We start from the raw sequence: 15,053 nt of genomic DNA, 5'->3' as shown, positions 1-15,053 counted from the left end.
TTAAGCCCAATAGGGTTGCATTTCCTCACCTAACACAGACTTCCAAACAAGGGATATAATGCAAACACAGGACCCCATCAACCACCAACCTACAGTTCATTCTGTCTCTGAGTTCTAAAAAAACTTGGTTAAGTCTGAGCACCTTTAAAAAACCACTAATGTGAGTATCTTGTATGATGTGCTTTCACATATATTCTCCCCTGATGAAACCCTATATGGGTGAAAGGTGTTGGGAGCAGAGACATCTCATTTTGAATCTTTTTGGTGTAATTTATAGACTTGCAAGATACCCATTTTTTTAATAGGAATAATTTTATTGTTAGATAACTCTGGACATTTCTATTCTTTTGTATGAATAAATGTATGTTGTTTTGCCACAAAACCACTATTTTCCTGGTACACTCACACAGTTAATACCTGGACTGAGTGCAATAACTTTTTCTTGTATCATGCAGAAGGAAGCCAGTGATGGTTCTCCATATATTGTTCTAAAGGCACATCTACTTTATGGTGGCTTTTTTGCTTAAAGTTACCCTTTTGCCAATCTAGCAATACTAATACTTACCTCTCCTCCAGTGTGCCGAACATCACTATGATCAGTAGAAACCTGTCTGCTAAACCTTGCTACTAAACCGATACTTTCAGGAATGCCAGTATCCTCATTTACCCATAGTTCTCACTGGTTTCTCCTGTTGACCTTTATGGTTTTATCCTGTCCTGTAACGACATGAAGGCCCTTGGATTGCAGTGGACCCCAGGGATTGAAAAGTATCAGCTTTGTTTCAGGGTCAATAATAATAAGTGTTCCCATAAATCAGTTCCCTTCCAAAAGTCTGGCTATATTCATGCAACTTGCCACTATAGTTAATACTTGATTGTAATGTACATAAAGTGGAAATCAGTGGCCATTTAATGGCTGAAGACGAATGTTGTACTCTTGGAAGTCTGGCATGGAGTATGCTGGAAAAATGGTGGATAGTCTGATGTAAAAATTACAAATTCTGGACCATTCATCCCTGCAGGGTGGCTGTACACAGGTAAGTCTGTGCCCTAACTTGTGCTGTGCATACTTGCTGATTATGGCAGAAGCTCGCCAACCATCAACGAGTACATTTCTGCTGTAAGTGCCAGAAATAATAAAATAATGAAATATTTAGCTATAGCCATGTTCACTTCATAGTGCAAATCACAAATACTCAAATTTGAGTTTCACTGCTCAGCAAAAATGATCATTTTGGCCAAAATGAGATTTTTGTGTATTTGCAAAAAAAAAAAACAAAAATGGACCTCAACATCCATATTTATTGAACCATACTACAGATACCTCTTTTCATAGTAAAAGTTATGTTTTAGATTTTACCAAAAATGAATCGAGGGAAAAAAATAAGCTAGGTGACTAGTCAAGGTGTTTTTATTTTAGAATCATTCGGGGATTAAGTGGTTACCTGTGACGGATGTATGCTCGCTCCGGTATCTCAAGTACACAGCTCAGTGACTCCGAGAGGTAGATAAGTCTATGAAAAATAAACGATCTAGAGCGCCTTTCGTTACCCCACTAATGTCTTTCCATAGAATCATTGCCTCAATGTCAGAAGCATTGTATTTCTCTGAATGCATTATTTTGATGTCACATTCTCATGTCAAATCTACAGGGCTTTAAAAAGGCACTTAAGATACCGAGAGCTGGATCACTCGTCAGAGCTGTGCAAGGCTTGATATTACCTACTTGAAATTAAGCTATGTGTCTTGCTTCATTAAAATGATTCATCTTCACATTCAGATGCACAGGTTAATTGCAATTTATTACTCTGACAAACAGCATACAGCTCGGAGGAGTATCACTATCTCTTCTCCCTTACCAATAACAGACTTGCTGGCAGGTTTTTTTTTATATTACTTATAGCTTCCTATCAAATCATCTTATTGATGGGAACAAGCTTTGATATCTTGTAGATAAAAAAATAATAACAGAGAAAATCACAATGTCTATAATATTAGAAGATTGAATTACAAGCATCAAAGCTACTGTAATAATGTCAAACAAGCACTGTACATCTTTATCTGGCTGACACGTGGAACGCGTTGCATTGGTTTTCGCAGTAGCTGCTGCTGATGCTGCTAGAAATTCACAGTTTTTTTGATGATATACAATATGAATGTATTAAAATGAAAAGGCCAATGCTTTTGCTTTTGGAAATAATTAGTCACTTGTGAGTTGTTCTGGGGAAAAGTTAACAAGTATTTTATGTTCTGATAAATTTACAACCTTGTTAACCTTGAAATCCTTTTCATCACCTTTACCCCCAAAAAAAAAAATAATGTTAAAAAAACATTTGTACTTCAAGGAGCATTGTGCAGGCGATGGCCCCTGAAAGGTTTGGTTTTTCAGATGTCTGTTTCCCTGGGATATCGGCCTTAGGAACCTTGGAAGGTTCATTTCGGATCCTGTGGCTACATAAATTGTTTGTGAATTTTTTTTTACTTTAATGGCTTTGATGCCATGAAGAAGCAGTATATTGAATCCAAGAAACGTGTAGGATAGACTAACGGTAAGGGTCTGGTTTTAATATCTTGGACTACATGATATATTTCCAAGAGAATATTTATGTATGGCTTTCTAAATTTAATTTTTTTATAATAAAGATTTGATTGTTTATGTATTAATCCTACGTACTGTACTTAATGTTAAAATCCATCCTTTTGTAAAGTGGGTTACGTCCTGGTTTCCTCCATTTTGTTCTCTCTCTATATATATATGCTTATTTATATAGTGTAAGTACATCTCATACAAACTCTTGATTTTATTTTTTTTGGCACATTTTAGCAATCTAGATCATTGTACATTGTTTTGACTGTTATTATACAGTGCAGATAAAGGTGATATACTTAGACAAACTACACATAAAATTGACATGGTATATCTTTTCTCATAGTCAAAGTTTTGCAAAACATATACAAAAAAACAAAACAGATCTTGTGTGTAAAAAGCAGAAGTTGAGGCAGAAATGAATATTATAACAAAATTAATCCACTCTAGAAAATCCAACAAGGAGTGGCTCAAAAAATAAAAAAAGGAAGATTATTTTTTGGTCCAGTCATGTCCTGATTTGAATCCCAGCAAAATGTTGTAGGAGAATTGTGAACATCTTAAAGGCATAATGGTGAATGTGTTTATGATTTGCAAATTAAACTCACAGGTCTAAAATAAATATTATTTTTCATGTGTAAAAGTTTTGTGATTTGTGCTTAAGATCCTATGAAAATATTTGCATTAGGCAAGTATAACACCCCCATCATATTTTTACAAAGGATGGTGTCTGATGAAGGGCTGGCAGAAGAATAGGAGCCCACATATAAGCAGACAAGAGACATATCCAAAATACAGAGCAAGAGTAAGTCCACCAGACCAGGTACACAAGTGCAAGACACAAGAGTCCGGGTCACAGGCAAAAGGATGGTCCAGGTGGCTTAACGCTATAACAGGCACTGGTGACAGGGAGCAGATAGGCTATCCTAGCTGCCAATGGCAGCACAGGATAGAGTCAGAAACGTTCAGCTGTGCACAGCCTCAGACTATGTGCTGGGGATGCCGATAAAATACATGCGGCTGCACTCTAAAGGGAAGCAGGGGCTGCAGCTATTTCTTTATTCCCCTTGCTTCTGCATGTTACATTGCTGGACAAAATAGGCGGTGTGTAGGGATGAGCGAGAATGCCTCTGACAGTCTCGCAAAAATTTCCCTGAACTTCCAATGGGTCCGCAAAGTTTCGCAAACCGATTTTGCAAATTCCTTTGAAGTCCAGGGTGCAGGGTTACAGCCCAGTTACTGTGGGAAACTGCGGTCACAGCTGTTTAGAGGCACGCAATCAATCTGCTGTGACTGCAGGCGAATGAGATTCCTCATTGAGAGTTCATCTGAGTTCAGTTCCTACAATTACTGGGCTGTACTTATCAATGATAAGGAGAGCCCAGTGACCGTGGGAACCTGCGGTCACAGCTGATTGGAGGCACGAGGGTGCCTCCAATCAGCTGTGACTGCAGGCGACCTCAGATGAACTCTAAATTCGGCGAGAACATGACCTCATGAGGAATTACAAGGCAGTTCTCGCTTACATGTTCTGTAAGCGAGAAAGGCCCGATTCATTGCGGGATCGAAATTACAAATTTTGCTCGCTTATCCCTAGCGGTGTGGGATAATGCGGTGGTGCACAGCACAGAGTCACCAACCTGATAAGCCTTTCCTAACAGTGGATGGTTAAAAGCCAACCCCAATTTAGCAATTCATATGCCCCCCACTCACTTTCTCCCAAGAACAGGGACAGCATCCATATACTTCTCCTTCATATTGTTTCTCCTATTGCAGCTCTGTAAGCTCTCACAGACTAGTAATTTACCAGTAATGTAACTTTACATTTAACACCTAGAATGGATTTAAGAATAATATAGAAATGGTTCCAAAACTGCAAAAGATACCAAAAATTTGGTACATATTATATATATAAATATATATTTATATATATTTCTAAACAGCATAGCATAAGTTATGACCTGTTATTCCTATGTTGGGGGAATTTCAATTTTGTATTTTTATTGGGTACGGCTGTATTTATTAAATCTCTGATTGAAAAACTGTTAGCAGCTGTCGTTCTGGCTATTATTTTTGGGTTGGTACAGTAGGAAATGCCCCATGTCCCCCATTTATAAATGCCATTCTCAGTGATCATATCTCTGGCTTCTCTCAGCTAACTGGTGTCAGATCCTGAGAATGTGACATCTTTGTTCCCTAGCAGAGTGATTGTGTATGCACCTGCTTGTATCGCTACCAATGTCGCCAGGACTGCATTGCTGATTTAGGATGACAGACTGAGCCCCTGCAGAGTTCTGTAGGATTCTTGCTCACATTAGATTTGACAGTTTGAATAACACAGGTACCCTGCCTCATCCAAGAGGGACTTAGCGAATGAGCTGATAATACATGATCCATGTCCATGTAATTAACTTCTCCCAATTACTGAGATCCCTGCATTGGTAGTCACAGTGCTAAATTACTGGGATTATTTTTAGTGTTTTTTTCAGCATGAATAAATTGATAATATCTTAAAAATATAAGCTATTTGGCAACATTGAGGAAGATCTACTTGTCATTTATTTCCAATGGAGCCCCTATACACATAAAATGTATTCAAACCCAAGAACCAACATTTTATATAACGCTGCTTACCAGTTATTTTATAAAGTTGGCTTCATTAGTTTTCTATTTTCAGGTTTCATTTTTTATTTGCACCATATGATCGTGCCGGTAACTCATTGTGCTTTGGGGTGACAACATGCATTATTCCTGTATCAATTGAGGAAAATTGTTGTGTAGAGATATAAAAACAAGCCCTTAGAAACCATAGAGGAGCTTTTATTTTGCTTAGATCTGTATTAATTGTTATAGCCATGTCAATTGTTTAATCTTTGCAATAATTGTGTGTATTTTTTAAATGGTTTTCCCAACAAAATGTATTTGTACGATGGTTAGAATTAATGCCAGGATTTATTCTTGTTTGAGCCCCCCTTGGATAGGTATCCGTCTTTGCTTCCTAATCTAGTGACAATATGGACCTAATTTTTTAAAGCTTATCAACACTGGAGAAGATAGATTATAAGGGGTGAACCTGGGTGATCCAGCAAACCCAGAATGGAGAACTTTAAAAAAATCAGGGCCTATGGAAAGAGAAGAGTTCTCCTTAGGTTGAGCTCTTTTCTTTCTTATTACACTTCTGAAAAATAAGCTGTCCTGACACTATTCCTGGTCCATTTTGTGCCATCTCAGTGCACTAAGGCCTGGTTTGTTTTTCCTCTCTTAGTTTAATCAGGTAAAGCAATTCTGGGCCCAATACACAGCCTCTGGCTCCAAAGCTTCCTAAACCAGAAGAGCAGGAATTTAGACTTTAGCCTGACTTCATTGACTCCATGTCTGTTGTAGGTCAGTAATAAAAAAAAAAAACACTTCCCTACTCCACAGCCTGCTCTACATATGATTATAGGAAACTAATGTTAAAGAAATACTTATAGGAGCAGTTTCTAAAATTATAAAGTTAACCAGCCATTAAAAAAAAAATTTGCAGGCTTCCTTGGCTGACCTCTTTCAATAAATGCAGGGTACCTTTCCTATTTTCTATCTCCGTGACTTTATTAAGTTGAAGTCAACAATCTAGAATGAGTACATAAATCAGAAACGTCATACTGCTGCTTTCTATACCAGGTCAAGCAAGAGGATCAACATGACAATCAGGTGCCTAATGTTTTTCATAAGTCATCTTAATGTTTTTGTAAATTATTTTTATCACTCCTCTGCCGCATCACTTTGTAGTTCTCTTCATTGGCTTCTATTTCAAATTTAAATCTTTGCCTTCAAATCCCTCCACAGATCTTGTTCCATTTACTTTTCTGACCTGATGTAAAAATACTCCCCTAGCCACTCTTTTCGCTCCTCCAATGACCTACAAATGATTTCCTCACTCATAACCTCATCACACGCAAGGCTGCAAGATTTTTCCAGAGCTGCCCCAACTCTCTAGAATGGTCTTCCTCATCCTATTCGGCTTCCTCCTACTTTCTGCTCATTTATTAAAGAACTCAAAACCCATCTTTTCAAACTTGCCTTTCTATCTTCTGTCTTTTGAAACTGTCACTACTTTCTACCACTCCATATTGTGTGATACATCCCCCACCTCTTAGATTGTAAGCTCCTTGGGGCAGGGTCCTCTACTCCTCCTGTGTCACTGTCTGTATCTGCCATTTGCAACCCCTATTTATGTACGGCGCTCTGTAATATGTTGACGCTATTTAAATCCTGTTAATTAATAATAATAATAATAATAATAATAATAATATGTAAGGAATGTAGTGGAGCCTCATGTCAGGTTTGTATCTTTATCCAGGGCTCTGTTAAAGAAATTTACCCTATTTTACTGTTTAAACATCCAGTGTAGCGGGTATAAATCTCCAACATCAAAACAAAATGATGTAAAAATATTTATGTAGCAGTGCAGGGGAAGGCTTTAACCTCCCAATTTAGCTGATAGGAGAAATGTGGTACTGACTAAATTCTGTATTAAAAAGAAATAATTGGCTGCTCACTTGACATTGTAGAGATATAATACAAGAGTGATACAAGCCATCAGGAGCCCAATGAATGTACAGGACTTTAACAATCTTTATATAATGTTTATTGGTGATTTGAAAAGAGCTGACACATGTCAAGGATCTGCATCCTCTTCATCAGGGCTGTGAATCCCAATCAAGGGAAAGCAGATCCCCAAAACGAGTTGGTTCTCCTGCAAGTTTCAATAACCATTCCAATTATAAAAAGATTATCTATGTGTGTACTGCTGATAGAGTGGAGTGTCAATTCCCATCTGGTGAAATTGCTTTTGCCGTAGCTGTAAGCTAGTAAGCTCAATTGAGTATTAGCTGTGCTTAAATTTATATTTTTTATGAATATAAAACTATATTTATTTATATTTTTCATACCTGTGGATTACAACTTTAAATAGGAGATGCAGGAGCAATAAATAAATTATACCTTATATTCGGGTACAAAAGGAATTGTTAACTAGGTACAGTTTTATAGATATGCAATGTTCACAATCCATTCTTGTATTCTATTTGTTGTTCTGTACGTCATTGACGTTGGCTTGCGTACAGATACACAGGGTAGTGAACATACTTGTCCGCTGTTGCTTGATTAATTGGTTATATAGGAAGAGAAAATAAGCAATTCATATTTCAAGGATCGGAGCTGATGATAGAATAATTGTTTTCCATCAAGGAAACAAAAAAGGACTCCTAATAAAATTTTACAAGTTAGCTGCCAACGAGCATAAAGTACAGAGCACTATATGAAATGAATTGGGTGCCATAACTGAATCTTCTCTTAGGACAATAAGTCTAATGTAGTGCCAAGGTCTGAGGAGGTCACATGGGGCCTTCTCGGAGGAGAAAGGCAATCTTCCATCCCCTGTCAAGATCACTTCCATTTACAATACATCTGAGATGTGCCCTGAAAACGTATTACAGAGCCGATATTACAAATGGAAGCTCCAACGACAGGAATCATTAGTAAATCACTAATGACCGTCACATTAACCGTTTGTAATCGCAGACCTGAATTTATGGGAAGGACACACAAGCCTTGGCCTTAGGCGGAAAAATATCAAGAGCTGAGCTTTAACACTGGCAATGATAAAATAAAATCAATTATTGTGAGATACTTAACTCTTTACATATTCCTAAAAAATAGTAAATAGCTTTAGAATAAGCTATCACTAACCTTGGTAGCTGCTTTTACTGTGAAGTGATCCCATCATCATGTAAAATCACAACATGCACTGTACAATCTGGTTGCAGTAAGCTTCTTACAGTTTAGAAACAACTCCTGGTTGATTACATTACAGCCTGCCAAGATCTGCCTTGCATAAGAAAAAAGCTGTACCTTCATTGTAGACTTTAAAAAGACTTTCTTTACAATGCTTAGAGAATATAGGCTTGTTGTTTTTAACTGCTTTAGATTATAGAAAACAGTTTAATGTGCATGACCTGAACACAGCTTTGCTTAAATTTAACTTCAGGTACAAATGAATTCAGTTCTGTATTTGTAGTACATCATTCAGTGCAACTTTTAAAAGAGGGGCATGGTAATAGAGGGAGAGACACAGAAATGAGATCATTAGTCAACCTCTTCTTCTTGCAATGTTCAGTTACAAACTAAGGAAAACTAGCCAACTACAGCAGAGGAAGTCTAGCCAGACAGATTCGTAAGGCAGTTGTGTACAACTCAGAACTGGCTAGATAAAAATGCGAATCCTTTGGCAGGTGAAACCTCTCGTATATATGAACTTCATTAATGTATGTTGCTGGTTGCCTGGAGTTTGGCTTTGAAGTTGTTCACACATTTGTTAGAATGGGATAGGGCAAATGACCTGGCATTGCAATTCCAGGCTTGTCCATAATCCCTTTTTCCCCAGTTTTGGAAATGCTGCCTACCAACATTTCCTGAGAATAGTCTTCTGAGCAGGATATCAGAGCACTGGGTGACTGATCTCCTCTATGCCCATCAACTGTGGGCTGCCCCTTCAGACTTTGAAAAATAAAAATATAGATACACGGTAATGATATCATCAAGTCATATTTTTTCCCTACACAAAGCTATGCAACTCTATACCAATAAACGGGGGATTATCTAGTCCAGTTTTTCTCAACCAGGGTTCCTCCAGAGGTTGGTGGAGTTTCCTTGAGCAATGAGAAATGTGTGCCACTCAGGTCAGTTTAGCTGACACCAATATTTTTGGCTATATGTAAAGGTGACATGGATAAAATAATAGCAGGTGTCCCCTGCCGTTATTCAAATAATTATTATTATTATTAAACAGGATTTATATAGCGCCAATATATTACTCAGCGCTGTACATTAAATAGGGATTGCAAATGACAGACTAATACAGACAGTGATACAGGAGGAGAGAACCCTGCCCCAAAGAGCATACAATCTAGTAGGTGGGGGAATTTACACACAATAGGATGGGGGATATGTAGTGGTGGGAAGTAGTGGTGGTTCCAAACGACAGAAGAAGACGGGTAGGCAAGGTTGAAAAAATGGGTTTTGAGCGCTCTTTTAAATATCCAAAAAGGTTATCCTCCATAGTAAAAAAAAAAGGCGGCCAGGAGTTAGGGAGGTTTATGGGGAAACTAATTACTCTTCAAACATGGGCTTCAATTACGTTGAGTCTACCTATTTGAATTTAAAATGGCAGGTATGCAAAATCAAGGAAATGTTGACCTTGAGTAGAAGACCTGAACTGAACATGTGTTTTCCACTTGCAGAACAAGGCAGGTTTGCATCAAAGTAGTCCTCTACAGGTGCACCTACTTAGGTTTCTTTTGTTCTCCCACCATGCTTTTTAGGAGCAAAAGGAAAAAGACCTCTGAAAGTTACAAGAGGTGGCCCTCATGTGAGAGTGCTATGAAGTAGTAGTTGAATGTGACCAACTAGTTCTATTGTTAGATAATTAAAGTTGGACTCAGGTCACAGATAGTGGCAAAGGATTGGTGGTGGTCCAGTGGTCATCAACAATGAAAAAAAAGAACTATGAAGTTTCTGGTGAACTCATATGAAAGTTCCAGTGAAGCCGGTGGTCATCAAGATTAAAAAAACATTCTCATACTCACACTACAAGTTCTCATCCTCCCCATTCTTTCCAAAATGTAAAGTTGGATGGGTTTTCATTTTTTATTCTACTTGCTAACAGACTAAAACATGTCATGTATGCAATTAGTAATCTGCTTTGTGCAGCCCAAAAAATAATTGTATATCTCTATACCTTTTATATTAAATATATCTTATATATGAGTTTCCCTTTACAAAAATATTGATTTGTGTGAACCAGAAAATAACCTCATTGATGCTCAGTCTCTAACATAGGGCAGACTGTGTCTATATGACAGCTTCAGTGCAAACACAGCCTGCACTATATGTGTATGATAGACTAAAAATAATTTGTATGAAGCGGTAATGATGCTGCTGAAATGTGAGGAATAATATAAAAACCGCAGAATCTGGGACACACACAGCAAATCAGAATTGTTCTGGAAGCATGTAAACATTATAAATTATATACACTGAGAGGTCTGGTTACTACACTACTGTGAATCAGCCATGCACACACTACTCATCAAGTAAAGAGCACCACAAATTAACTTTAATGTTTATTGTACCAGGCTTGGAAGCAGTAGTCTGAAGCTCTGGATAATGTCCATCACACTCCCAGACACTTCTGTATTAACTGCTTTCATGCCAGCAGCACCTAACATATGTGGACCAGAGCCTAACAAGAAACATTTTTAATAAGTAAATCAATGTGACTATGGACTGTGTACTAAAATACAACGAACCTGCAAAAACTGCACTTATCCAAGCTGTCCCCCTCCTACCCAAGTCAACTGGCTATGGCTAGCTTAATTAAACCTGTGCGCAGACTATGCAATAATGAAGTTTTTGCACATTATAAACAAGTAGTGAAAATGCTTACAAACAAATCCTCAATTACCTCTGTAGTTGCAGGCCTTGTGGAATATGTGTAAAAACTACATCTTTACATTTTAGAGGCAATGAAATATCAGCTTTCTTTTCTTTAGGAGTAAATATTTGCATTTGGCTAGCCACTATTGTAAGTACATGCCAGGATGTAAAAAAATCAACTGAAACCAAACTTTAGATGTGTTTGATTGTGGTTTGAGGATGAATTATCCTACAATGCAAGCAGCTAAAGAGATCATTGATTACCTGTTCATAGATATTTTTATATATGTTTTATACTAAATATTTTTTATTATAAATATATATATATATATATATATATGTATATCATGTATGTTTTATAATCTTTTACAGTGTTTAAACACTTTTTACAAGTTTGCTAACAATATATTATTACTTTTTTCCTGTTCATAGTCTTGACATGGTGCACTTCAACGTGGAACTTAACATTACAAATAAAAAAGTGAGAAGGCCGGTCCTTTAGTGAGAGGCAGGGATATCCACAGGCAGACAGGAACACAGGAACAGCACAGGGAATTTGACTGGGAACCAACAGACTGGACAACGAAGGGTTAACACAGGAGCTGGACACTGGAAACACTGGATTATGTAGCAGGTGTACAGGAACTAGATCACAGAACTAAGGGCTCGGCAGGATGGAGACACAAAGGAGACACGACTTGTTGCAGGAACACAAAGTGCAGTCTGAGAGCCAGCTAAATAGCCAGGGCTGATCAAGAGGCTATCTTTTGATTGGCCAGCAGATTGGACGGAATTGATAAAGCTTGGAAATAGAGGCACGCCCAGCTTCAGAACTGCAAGCATGCGCAGGAGAGGGATGCCTGTCCTTTAGTGACCTAATTGAAGAAGCCAGGATAATTTACCTCTGGCTGATGCGTGCAGGAGTTCAATCAGTCCTGACAACCTGGTATATACCATTATTCTTCTTCTAGAAAAATATAGAGAATAGGCAGGTAAGTATATTTTATTGCAGAAGAAATCCTACCTGCTTGTAATTTTCCTATGTAGAAGAAGTTTCAAATTCCAAACCAAATTCCAACATTTTAATTTCCTAAACCCAATTAGGAATGTAGCTTACCTTGCAATACACACTTGCTAAAATTATTTAAAATGTATTTTAAATGCTTTCTTTTAGCAAATATTCATTAAAATTTTATATCCACTTGCAATGCGCTTTGGAACATGGCTTCGGAAGTGTTGGCTAACTAGACAAAGTTTCTTCTTGATTCTTCAAATTGATGTCCTCACTTAAAGGTTAAGGTCCAAATATTATGTGAGCTGACCCAGCTGTCCTGCCACCCCTTTACCTACTGTACATAACAGGGGGAATAACATAGTTAAGGAGTGACCAACTCCATTTTTTGAGAGCCAGTAGCCGCTCAATTTAGTACAGTGGGGTTAACATAGAAAAAGAGAATGACTGTTTATACAAATAAATTCTGGCCTGGTTGTGGCCCTTGAGGACTGAAGTTGGACAGCCCTGATATGGGGTGTTACCTGAATGAGTTGGAGGCACCTAGCAGCAGTCTCAGGCTTTTTGGATATCTACACAACGGAGTTTTTTTTAATTTTTAATTATTTAACATGCATAAAGCACATTAAACGCACATACAATCTTATAGGAAGATTGTTGTTGAAATGAATATGCTTTCAGATCTTTTAAAGAAAATGAAGATATAACTTACTATACCCCACCCGCAACATAAAATTGTATATGATTATTTTGCTGTAACCACATTTTACCTCCCAGTGGGAAGAAACCAAATATTATTCAGTGTTTATTCAACAGTCTACAGCATTTGGCCTCCTATTTACAGTATGGATTCTAATAGCAATCTTTATTTTCATAATCTTTTAGGAAAAATGAAAAAAACATTTTCTTGCTTTACTATTTACAAAAAAAAGGTTTATGTTTTCGTATTTCACCGTCATATTTTGCATCTTAATGTTATTTTGCCGCAGGTCTGACATAAAAAGGTTTGTGTGAATGTCATTTTCTCATAATACAGTGCAGATCACCCGACAAACCGCGTCTAGCATTTGGAATTTAAAATTTCAGAGCTATGCAGTCATATTTTGTTTAGAGATCCTTAAACCCAAAAGATTTTTTTTTAAATCTACTTGAAATGCGTTTTCTTTCCATGAGACTTTGCTGTGCATTGAGGGCCTGCCTTGGATTATTGAGACTGCAAGGAAATTATCCAAAAGGAAGTTATTATGATGAAGAAAATAAATGGATGAACAAATAAACAAAGTGGAAATATTTATTTTTTCAGAGAGTATTCTTTGACAAAAATAAAAAGCTGATTTACCCATTGCCAAAAATTCATCTTTATCCAGCTTATTAGGCATGACAGCGCAAGGAGTAAGAACAATATACAAAATTAAGAACTTTTTAGCATCCAGTCAGATTCTGAATTATCATATTTGGGTTAATTCAAGCTATATTTTATTGTTAAGTGGTCCCTGGGGGCCATTTAGTTTAGGATTGGTCAAATAGTTCAGGTGTGACTCTCATCGAGGAGGTTTAAGTGACAATATTACCGCGGGCAGTAGATCAGCCCTATAAGAAAAGTCCATCTATACTAACCCTTCTGGGTGGCCTTATTGCTGCTGTACTGCTCCTCAGCTACTGTAGGTGTTGCATGCTCCTTTACAAACAAAAAGGTAAAAGTGGCTTCTATCTCCCTTTTTTACAGACCTTGTAGTGACAGGGTTAATGTTTATGACAAGGGTCAGTATAGAGTAATTATTTTAACAAAGTTACCAACACATTTATTCACACGGGCATGATGGGCACCTTATAGAAGTTTTAATTACTTTCATGATCATTTTGATTATTGCTGCTAGTCTTTGAAAACCCTGGTACTCCATGGAACAAGGAGGCATGTGACATAATATGACGAAAAAGAAGAGAGAAAAGACACGCTTTAGGTCACACATAGATATAAAGTGTGAGTTATTTATTACATAAACGTTTTTATTGTCTCATCTATACATAGATCTCCTGTGCTAGAACATATTTCTAACACAGTCCTACTACTCTATGTTTTAGGTGATTAAGTGAACAAAGTATGTGTGCAAAGTCCATCATATAATAATTCCATGAATCCCGACGTGTTTCGCCCTTTTTGGGGCTTCCTCAGGGGATATGGAGGGTAAGATGGTAGTATTCAAGCTTGATTTTCCATGAAGGTAGTCCCGTTAAAAACAATGGTGGAATAGACTTGGTGAGGGTAAGTTATCTGTAGAGAGATGTCAAATACTAAACAGATATTTGCTCTCCAGAGTGACATGATGGATATGGGTAACATGTCAAACACCCAGGATAACTTCTAGGGTATTAGAGAGATGAGGTTTTAAGTGCACAGGGAAAATAGGGTTGGATATTGCTTTTTTGGATAAAAAAGGAAAAGAGTGTCCTGTCAGCAGGCAACAAGCACAAGGGGCATGTAACATACCAGAATGGTCAATTCACCTAAAAACTATAATATAGGCGAATTTCTTTCTACAGCACAGTCCACAGCAGTGAGATCTCTCAGCCGTACCTCCTGCCTCTGTTTTGTCCACATGAGAATTTTAGGGTTCACATAACATTTGTGTGTTACATCTCCAAATAAAAAAAAACACATCCAACACAAGGTGGGATAATTCCCAATGGACACATCTGGGGTGCAGACACAGGATCTCAAAACCAGAGTCCTCAACAGGCCTTGTGAGATACACTGCTCGCCCCAAAAGCTTGTTTGTGCAGTGTTATGATCTTGGGTTGCTTCTGTTGGTCAGGTCAAGTTTCAATTATAGTATGAGCCCAAAAAACTAGGTCAGCTGATAAAACTAAATGGAAAACTTTTTCTCAATGGATTTTGGATCAATGGCATATTCCGAGATACCAATGCCAGGGTTCATCAGGCTCAAATTGCAAAAGAGTGCTTTTGAGAATATGCTA

The sequence above is a fragment of the Pyxicephalus adspersus genome, chromosome 9 (assembly GCF_032062135.1).
Source record: "Pyxicephalus adspersus chromosome 9, UCB_Pads_2.0, whole genome shotgun sequence".
Classification (NCBI taxonomy): domain Eukaryota; kingdom Metazoa; phylum Chordata; class Amphibia; order Anura; family Pyxicephalidae; genus Pyxicephalus; species Pyxicephalus adspersus.
The sequence above is the reverse complement of the archived record's forward strand: the minus strand, read 5'-3'. Positions refer to the sequence as shown.